Raw genomic sequence first — 9286 nt, forward strand, 5'->3', positions numbered from 1 at the left:
TTCTTCTTCTTCTCTTACTCTTCTTCTTCTTACTCTTCTTCTTCTTCTTTTTAATCTTACTCTTCTTCTTCTTCTTCTTCTTCTTCTTCTTCTTCTTCTTCTTCTTCTTCTTCTTCTTCTACTTCTTCTTCTTCTTCTTCTTCTTCTTCTTCTTCTTCTTCTTCTTCTTCTTCTTCTTCTTCTTCTTCTTCTTCTTCTTCTTCTTCTTCTTCTTACTCTTCTTCTTCTTCATATGCTTGCAGTTTTATCCTGAGGAGTGAAAGTCGAACAGCTTTGTTAAATGTCTTTTTTATTAAAATGCATATTTAAATTATATTGTACTTATCGAATGTTTGATTTAATTGTGTCAACGATGTAAGTAGGGGGCGTGGTCACGGTTCAGTGTGACGTCAAACAAATTAAGAATGAAACAAATTGAACGTTGATCTGCCAGATCGACAGGTGCTTGGTTGGAGGGAATCACAGAAGTGGTTTCTCATTGCGGTCTTGCTTGTCCTCGGTCGGAGAACAAAGGTTCAGATAAAAGGTTTCAGTTGGGATTTGTTCAGGTTCATTAATCAGGAGATATTTGATGTTCTTCCAGGACAGGTTCGTTTGATTCGCAATCTAATCGGATTCGACTATAATCTGTGAGCATTGTGCACCACACTCGGGGTAGTGCTTTATCATGGAAAGGTGAGATTTTCATCCCATCCTTTCGGCGGGCAAATTAAGCTGGCTGTCTTAACAGCCCATGTTTGTCGAAAGTTAAGATTTCAGGAATAACCTTGAAAAAGGAGCAGGCCATTGTGTGTTGGTACCCAGTTTAAATCGCATATTTCTGCTTCTTGTTTGATCCTTCTGGTTGTGAAATCTCTTTTCGTTTTGAGTTTATCTTTGGTTCGATAATACAGGTGAACTTTCCCACCACACAAACTTTGACTTTCTCTCTTGAAGACAAAATCTCCTCGATGGTCGTGTCGATCCTCGATGGTCGTGTCGATCCTCGATGGTCGTGTCGATCCTCGATGGTCGTGTCGATCCTCGATTGTCGTGTCGATCCTCGATTGTCGTGTGGATCCTTTCGAGTTTATGGTCATATCGATCCTCACAAAAACACCTTTATGTAACTGGTACCACACGTTGCACTCGTTGGTCATGGAGTGAAAATGAATACCTGGAAAATGCTTCCCAAAGTTGTGTCTGAACCCTTGTTTTGTCCGCCCCTCCCCCCCCCCCCCCCCGATAAGGTCCGACACGGGACATTAAAATGAACTCCATCCGTCCGACCAACCGACCGATCATCTGTCCATGTACTTTAGTGTCCATGATATTTCAAAAACCGTTGAACATTTAGCTTTTATGTTGTGGATATGTATTCCGCATGACATGATCCCAAGCAGGTTAGATCAGAGCTGTAATTGGCTGAATTATGTTGTCATGGAAACCTGGATCCCGGTAACTTGGCTTGTGTACGTTATATATCAAAAAAACCGTTGAACATTTAGCTTTCATATTTAACAGATCTATTCAGATCATATTTAACAGATCATGTAGATATCTATTGCTTATGACATGATCCCAAGCAGGTTAGATCAGAGCTGTAATTGGCTCAATTATGTTGTCATGGCAACCATCTCCATAACTTGGCTTGTGTACGCGATATATTTTTTAAAACGTTGAACATTTAGCTTTCATGTAAATATCTATTGCTTATGACATGATCCCAACCAGTTAAGATCAGCGCTGTGATTGGCTGATTTATGTTATCATGGCAACCAGGATCCCGGTAACTTGGCTTGTGTACGTTATATATCAAAAAACCGTTGAACATTTAGCTTTCATATTTAACAGATCTATTCCTTGTACCACCCAAAAGATGGGGGGGGGGCAAAGTATCAGGTCAGTGTTATAATTAAAACATCATGAAAAACTTGAACATTTTGTGTGAAAATCGAATCTTATTTTCAATCACAAAACTGTTTTGTTAAATTTTTTTTTATTTCAAATGTAATGAACATTTCTCCCATCCCTGCCCTTGTCCGTGTGCACAGACTTTCAGAGATGTTTCTGCAGATCAGGGACCGATGGAGAGTGTTCGTGATGTGGTGTTCGTCGTGATTGCCATCCTATTATTGTTGGTAGGTGTGATTTCATTTGAACTATCACGTTGATTCAGGAGGAAGATTCACAAAAAGTGCTTCATTTACTGGTAAATTACACAAGTGACTTCTTCATCACTATTATAATGCTTTCATCCAAGGAGACAACATAGCTCAGAGATTTGAAACGAGGTTATATTGCATTATTACGAATAACCAAGTCAAACAAATGAATGTCTGGTCCAGTGACAGCAGGAGTATCAGAACATGGAGCATGCTCTCCTTGGATGGTGACAATTAGTGACGGGTCACACCTGTCATGGAAACATGAAAATTTTCGTGAAACCTGTCACTGCTCACCATAAGGTTTGAGTGTTTCAAAGGAGATCAGATTCGGTTTACTTCTTCTCCCATGATTTTAACTCTTCACAAAGGCATCTCCTTGTTTTTGTTTTACACGACCCGATTATCGGAACCAAGACCCAGTTCATCATTGGTGGTGAACAAAATACTGAAAGTGGAGAGTGGCCAGGTGCTCTGTTTGGTACAGGTGTTTTGGCAAACTTGATTCAGTGCTCTTTGTGAAAAGGTAGTGCCACAGTAAATGTGGTGGAGTGGATGGTAGTTTAAATCAGGCATCTGGTAGGTTTTGATACAAGGAATGTTTGAAAGGAACCACGCAGGTCGATCACAGGATAATCTGGGATTTGGAGTGGAAATGAAAAGGTGAAACATTTGTATTATGGAGGAGCAGAAATGCCTGTAAGTACGAGGATATAATTAGTTTGGGATAAATGGAAAAGTTCGGAGGTATCCCAACGAACAAGTATGTGCCAGGGCAGACAAGGCAAGTGTATTTAACCTGTATAAGGGCAGCCGTGGTGTATGTGGATAGTAGGGGTATGTCAAATGGCCGAATTGTTTTGATTTTGGTTGAGATTTGCATCAAGATACGAAAACTTTTAATTTTTAAAAAATGATTCTTCAAATTTGAGGGATGAGGCCAAAAACGATAGTTAGCATTTTATTGATAATTATGACGTCATAGGTTACGTGGTGTGGCAGCCATGTTGGAAAAACGGAAAAACTTTGGACCTCTGTGTCTCAAACTGCACCAAGGAAAAAAATTGAAACTTGGCACACGGTGAGTACTCCTCATGGGGAATACGCGTTACTTTTTAATGACATCATAGGTGCCTTCGTTATGATGTAATAATTGCATATATAGAACGCTACATCTGATCAGTATGAAAGATTTTGAGGGTCATCCAGGGATAAAATGGTGCACACAAAAAGAAAATGATGACATCATCGGTCACGTGATTTGGCTTCTATATTTTTCGGAAAAAAAATACCTTCGAAAATCTTTTCTGAATTAGCTGAACAGATCGAGGTGAAACTTTACACGTGTGACTGCTTATCCATGAGGAACAAAAGGACCACACATTTGACATCATTGGGCATATGGTTTGGCCACCATATTGGATTTACCCAAAAACCTATAAAAAAAATCTTCTCCAGAATGGCTGGACAGATTGAGGGGAAACTTCACAAAAACATTCCCCAAGCCTTGTGGATATCAGGATGTTCACGAATAATTGAAAGGTCATTTGGTTTGGCAGCCATATTGGATTGAAGAAAAGCATTAAATATTGTTTCCTCTGCAACCGCTTAATCAAGCGATGTGAAACTTCAAAATTATGATTTAGTAATGGGGAATAAAGGTTTAATATTTCTACTTGATCGGATGCATGGTCTGGCAGCCAGAATTATTTAATTGTTTTGATTTGGGTTCTTCTTATTTGTTTATTTTTGAATAAGGCTCACTTGGGTGGATGGGTTTGAGGGTGGAGGAGTAGCAGCTGAAATGTAAATCCTATCCAGCTCCCTCCTGATGACTTCATCTTTGCTTTTTACTTGTTGAGGTTCCTTCTGATGACTCCAATGCAGGACTGTTCCTATTTGGTCTTCCATTTGAATTGCATTTATTTTAATCCCATTCTAAATTCAATTGAATAATAATAAAAAAAGTCATAGGTCAGGGTCGGGTGTCCGATCAAAGCGGGACATCTTGGTACCTAGTCATCACTGTGAGCAGTTATAAAGTAGCAGTTCCAATGATGTCTCATTAATTATGTTACACACCAGTACACAAATGCCACACAAAAGAAGTCCTGGCAAGGGTCTGAAACCTCTGATTGTTCTTTTTCTTGTTACGTTTGTGTTGTTCAAGGCCTGACGTGGCCTTTCCTTGGATGTAAAGTGTATCTTGCTATGCTGATTATATCCCTGACATCTTGCTTCGATATCCTCAACACTATCCTATTTCCTCTTAGTTCAACAAAATCAAACAAACGAAAAGAAAATCCTTTATTTTCACTCCGTAACAATTCTCATTTCTACATCCCCCCCCCCTCCTCATCTCCAAGCTGAATCAAAATTGTATATAAATGCTTCTTCCTCCTTTTAAAAGCATTTATAATCATTTTAAAATGCATTTAAACCCTTATATCTCCTTCAGAAATGCTACACGTGTATTTCTTCTCCACCATGACATTGGAATTTTCTTTGTCTTGACAAGGATTATTTTCAGACCTGTTTGTCAGCTCGGTGCTTGGTCCATCAACTCTCCTCCTGCTCATACAGTGCAGTTTGTGTCCAATGAGCGGTTGCTGACAGATGAGATTTGTTACCTGCATAGTCCTGCCTTGCTCTCCGAACTCCCTGTCTCTGGAATGCATGGCCAACTTCACACATAGCATATTGACTTCTTCTACTCTTGTAGCCACCATGTGGCTCTCGATGGAATCCTTTCATCTCCTCTCACTGTCAAGGCTTGGGTGTCCCAAGGCAGGGTTCTGGGCCCATTCCTATTCCTGATCTTTATAAATGATCTCTGACTCTCTGGAAAATCCTCTATCTATTAGCTGATGACTCCAACCTCTGCCATGACATCCCTCATCCTTCAGGTATGCATGCTGCCATTTCTTCCCTGTCTTCAGACCTTGACAAAATCATAAACTGGTCAAACACTTGGAATTTGTCTTTTAACTCTGAGAAATCTCACACACTCATCCTCTCTCTCTCTGAAAGGATCATACTGCACACCCTTTCATCTACTTTCTCAACAATCCTCTCAAAGAGGTTCAGTCCCTCATATACTTGGGTCTCACTCTCAGCCATGATCTCTCATGGCCAAGCCACATTTCAAAATTGGCCTCCAAAGCTAGTTGCCGATTGAGCATGCTCGACTGTGCAAAGTCCTTCCTTGGCATACCTGAGCTCTTATCCATGTATTTTGTTTTCACCCGCAGCTTGATGGAATACTGCTCTCCCCTCTGGGCTGGCACCTCTGCCTCACCCCTTGCTCAGCTTAACACAGTGGGAAACAAGGCCTTCAAGATCATTGTTATTTCTTGCAATGAAGCTGAGTTTCTAGGCCTATCACTTCACCATCACCGATAGGTCAGTGTTCTCTCCGTCTTCCTCTGCCTCCTTTCTGCTCTTGCATCTTCTGCCCTCTCCATGATTTGTCCGCCCCCAGGTATCTGCAGGACGCACACAATCCACCAGTAACCCCCTTCTTGTGAAACTGCCTAAATCCAGAACCACTGCTCAACTCCTCTCTTTTTTTTTTTCCTCACATTCTCTTCAATGTCATTCCTCCCAGTGGGTCTTCAAGACAGCTGTTCACCACCATTTCAAGTCATCCCCAATCCAAAACTTTGATCTCTTCTATCCCTGTTAAGTGCCCCTTCCCCACACCCCTCTACACCTCACCCTAAGCCCTATTCTTTCCAAATTCCAGTTTTCCCTCTTGAGAGTTTCCTTCTACATCCATCTTGTCCAACCGATGTATACTCTTCTTCCCCCGATTCCTCCCCACACCCGTTGTTTGTCCAAGTTTGTCTCTATCCTGGGCTTAAACTCTGCTGTTTTTGGTGTTTCCCCCCGTTTGTCTCCCCCTCCTCGAACCCTATTGTCTTTTTGCGTCTTGATCCGTTCAGTGTACTAATATTCTTTCACGAGCCTCGATTACGTGTTCAAAAAAAATTAAAGAAAAAGAGAACAAGACATGAGAGAAAGAGAGCAGAATGTGCAGAAAAGGAAGCAGGAGGTGGTGGGAAGGGAGACTAAAGATCAAACCCAAGAAAGCTTGCTAAGGCAAGAAACCTGGAAGAAATGCTTCAAAAAACATTTGCAGAGAGAAATAAATGGAGAGTGAAGGGCAAAGGAAATGCAAAGAGTGGAAGAAAAGCAGAGCAAAAGAGATGAAGAGCAGAGGAAAAGTGAGGAAGTTGAGATGGGTCAAAGAAAAGACGAACAGATGGTAATTCATAAGGAACTCAACAATCCGTTTCAGGAATTGTATGAGACCAAGAACAAGAAACAAGAAAGTGCTGTTGTGAAGGACGAACAAAATGTGCAAAACGATGCCAATTGAATAGTGAATAGAATGAAACAGGAAGAACGACTGCAGAAAGAAAAGGAAAAAGGTCTTTTTCAAAAAACAAAAGAAGCAGCAAAGGCAGGCAGCAAACAAGTGTGTGTGTGTGTGTGTGTGTGTGTGTGTGTGTGTGTGTGTGTGTGTGTGTGTGTGTGTGTGTGTGTGTGTGTGTGTGTGTGTGTGTGTGTGTGCGCCAACAGAAGTGTCAACACCGAACTGGAAAAAAAAATAAACTATCTTAGGTTGAAAGAATGTGTTAATCTTGGATTCTTATCCTGCCCCCCCGGAGAGAGGGAGTAGGATATTGTAATCGTCCGGTTTGTTTGTCTTTGTTTGTTTGTCTGTTGGCTGCTCTTAGAGCACCCTTATTCTGGACATTTCCATCTGTCTGTCTGTCCGTGAAACTTGGGTCAAGCCTAGGGGCTAAACCACTCAACCGATTCCAATGAAATTTGGCAGGTAGGCCCAATATTTCTGGGAATCGTGTGCTTTCGAATATGGGACCCCGGGCCCTAGCAACGGCATAGCAATGGCCCTTTAAAGTGGTCAAAAAATAAAAATCGAAACTTAGAGTTCTGTGCGCAATCTATCTCGCTCCCTTCATGCCAATTTGCAGCCCTAACAAAAAATATTTGTAGGAGGAGATAGGTTTTGGGCGAGTACATGTCGAACATTTCAGAAACGGTTAATTGCGAATATCTCTAAGAGAAAGAGTCTGATTTTGATGGAACATGGGTGAAATGTGTACAATGTGGCTAGCATGTACACAAAAATGAATGGTTACTATGCACACCTCCGTTGCTTAGCAACAGCTAAAATACTTTATCGTACATCGTACACTTATTGTGGACTGTACAAAAAAAATCAATCCCTCCGAAACTGGACTACGAGAGACCTGTTGTTTTTTTTTGTGCCCAAGGAGAATGTCTTGCAGCATCATATAAAAAAAAAAAATCTTTAGCAAATAGATAAATGGAATTACCAGGGCTGCCATTTGTTAGAGTCTCTTTGGAAACATGCCTGAAATTTCACAAGGCGGGTTTCTGGGCGCAAACTAAGAGGACTGTGATAATCATATTTATTGTGCTAAATTGAATGATAGCATGTACATGAATATCGGCAAGTCACGTCGGCCAGCTTTCCATCGAGAGCGAGCAGCCATGTCGCCTTCCGGCTTGTCTGTCTGTTAGCAACTTTACGCAAAACAGCTTTAGCAAACACTATCAAATTTAAACACGATCAAAGGTTAAGGTCAAGGTCACGAAAAGATCAAAATCGTTTTTCGCTCATAATTTCGTCAAAAATGATCTGATTTACTTGAAACTAAGCTTATAGTGAACCTTATTCTATTTGTCACTTATAATCCTTCCCATTCCTGTAGTGAAAAATGCATATTTGTGAAGATCGGGAGGGTCGGAAGTTTTCGGGGTCATGGCCATCGGTCAAAATTACAAATTTTCCATTAAAACTAAAACATGGTTACGAAAATACAACTTTACGGGGAAACGGTTGGCTCAAACACTGTCAAATTGTATCCACAGGTGGGTAATTACCCTCGGACGACCCCATTAACTTTTGGGTCCAATTAAGTCAAAGGTCAGGTCACAAAAAGGTGAAAATCGTTTTTCGCTCATAACTTCGTCAAAAATGATCTGATTTACTTCAAACTAAGCTTATAGTGAACCTTATTCTATTTGTGACTTAAAATCCCAACAATCCAAGAGTGAAAAATGCATATTTGTGAAGATCGGTAGGGTCCGAAGTTTTGGGGGTCATGGTCATCGGTCAAAATTATGAATTTTCCAATAAAAACTAAAACATGGTTACGAAAATCATTTTACGGTCATAACTTCGTCAAAAATGGTTTAATTGACTTCAAACTAAGACTAAAATATTCCTTATTCTATTCCTTATAATCAACATTCAGGTTAAGGATGTATCAAATTTAAATTTGATCCCCAAAATAACTTTATGCCTTAAATGGGTGGGATTTGTTGTGCCTGGCAACACTTATGATTGAAATAATTAAAAAAAACAAAAAAATTGTTAATCTGTTTAAAGAACATAAAATAACTTTTTGTATGAAAATGATTTATGATCTTGGGATTGGAGTTCAGGTTTAGGATATGAGGGATTCAGTTTGAATGTGAGGGTGAGATCGGTTTTGGGTTTGAATGTTTGGGTTAGAGTGGGGTTTCGGTTTGAATGTGAGGGTGAGGGTGAGGGTCGGGTTTGGAGTCTGCTTTCAATGTGAGGGTTTGGGTCGTGTTTGAGGTTGGCTTTCAATGTGAGGGTTAGGGTCGGCTTTCAATATGAGGGTTAGGGTCAGGCTTGGGGTTGGCTTTCAATGTGAGAGTGCGGGTCCGGTTTGGGGTTGGCTTTCAAGTGACGGTAAGGGTCCGGTTTGGGGTTGGCTTTCAATGTGAGGGTTCGGGTCGGGTATGGGGTTGGCTTTCAATGTGAGGGTTAGGGTCGGCTTTCAATATGAGGGTTAGGGTCGGGTTTGGGGTTGGCTTTCAATGTGAGGGTTAGGGTCCGGTTTGTGGTTGGCTTTCAATGTGAGGGTTAGGGTCCGGTTTGGGGTTGGCTTTCAATGTGACAGTAAGGGTCCGGTTTGGGGTTGGCTTTCAATGTGACGGTAAGAGTCCGGTTTGGGGTTGGCTTTCAATGTGAGGGTTCGGGTCGGGTTTGGGGTTGGCTTTCAATGTGAGGGTTAGGGTCGGCTTTCAATATGAGGGTAAGGGTCGGGTTTGGGGTT

The 9286-nt window shown here is 41.1% G+C and overlaps 1 long non-coding RNA gene across 1 annotated transcript; it reads left to right on the plus strand.

Annotated features, from left to right (window-relative positions):
• Window positions 1-342: 342 nt before the first annotated feature.
• Window positions 343-8959, plus strand: LOC147019825 (uncharacterized). Its single transcript, XR_015061527.1, has 3 exons — window positions 343-513; window positions 2034-2120; window positions 2328-8959. It is a non-coding gene; the product is annotated as an uncharacterized LOC147019825 (long non-coding RNA).
• Window positions 8960-9286: the final 327 nt, after the last annotated feature.

This window comes from Eptatretus burgeri, chromosome 9, assembly GCF_056783735.1.
Source record: "Eptatretus burgeri isolate ZD-2024b chromosome 9, Ebu_testis_v1, whole genome shotgun sequence".
NCBI classification, from domain to species: domain Eukaryota; kingdom Metazoa; phylum Chordata; class Myxini; order Myxiniformes; family Myxinidae; genus Eptatretus; species Eptatretus burgeri.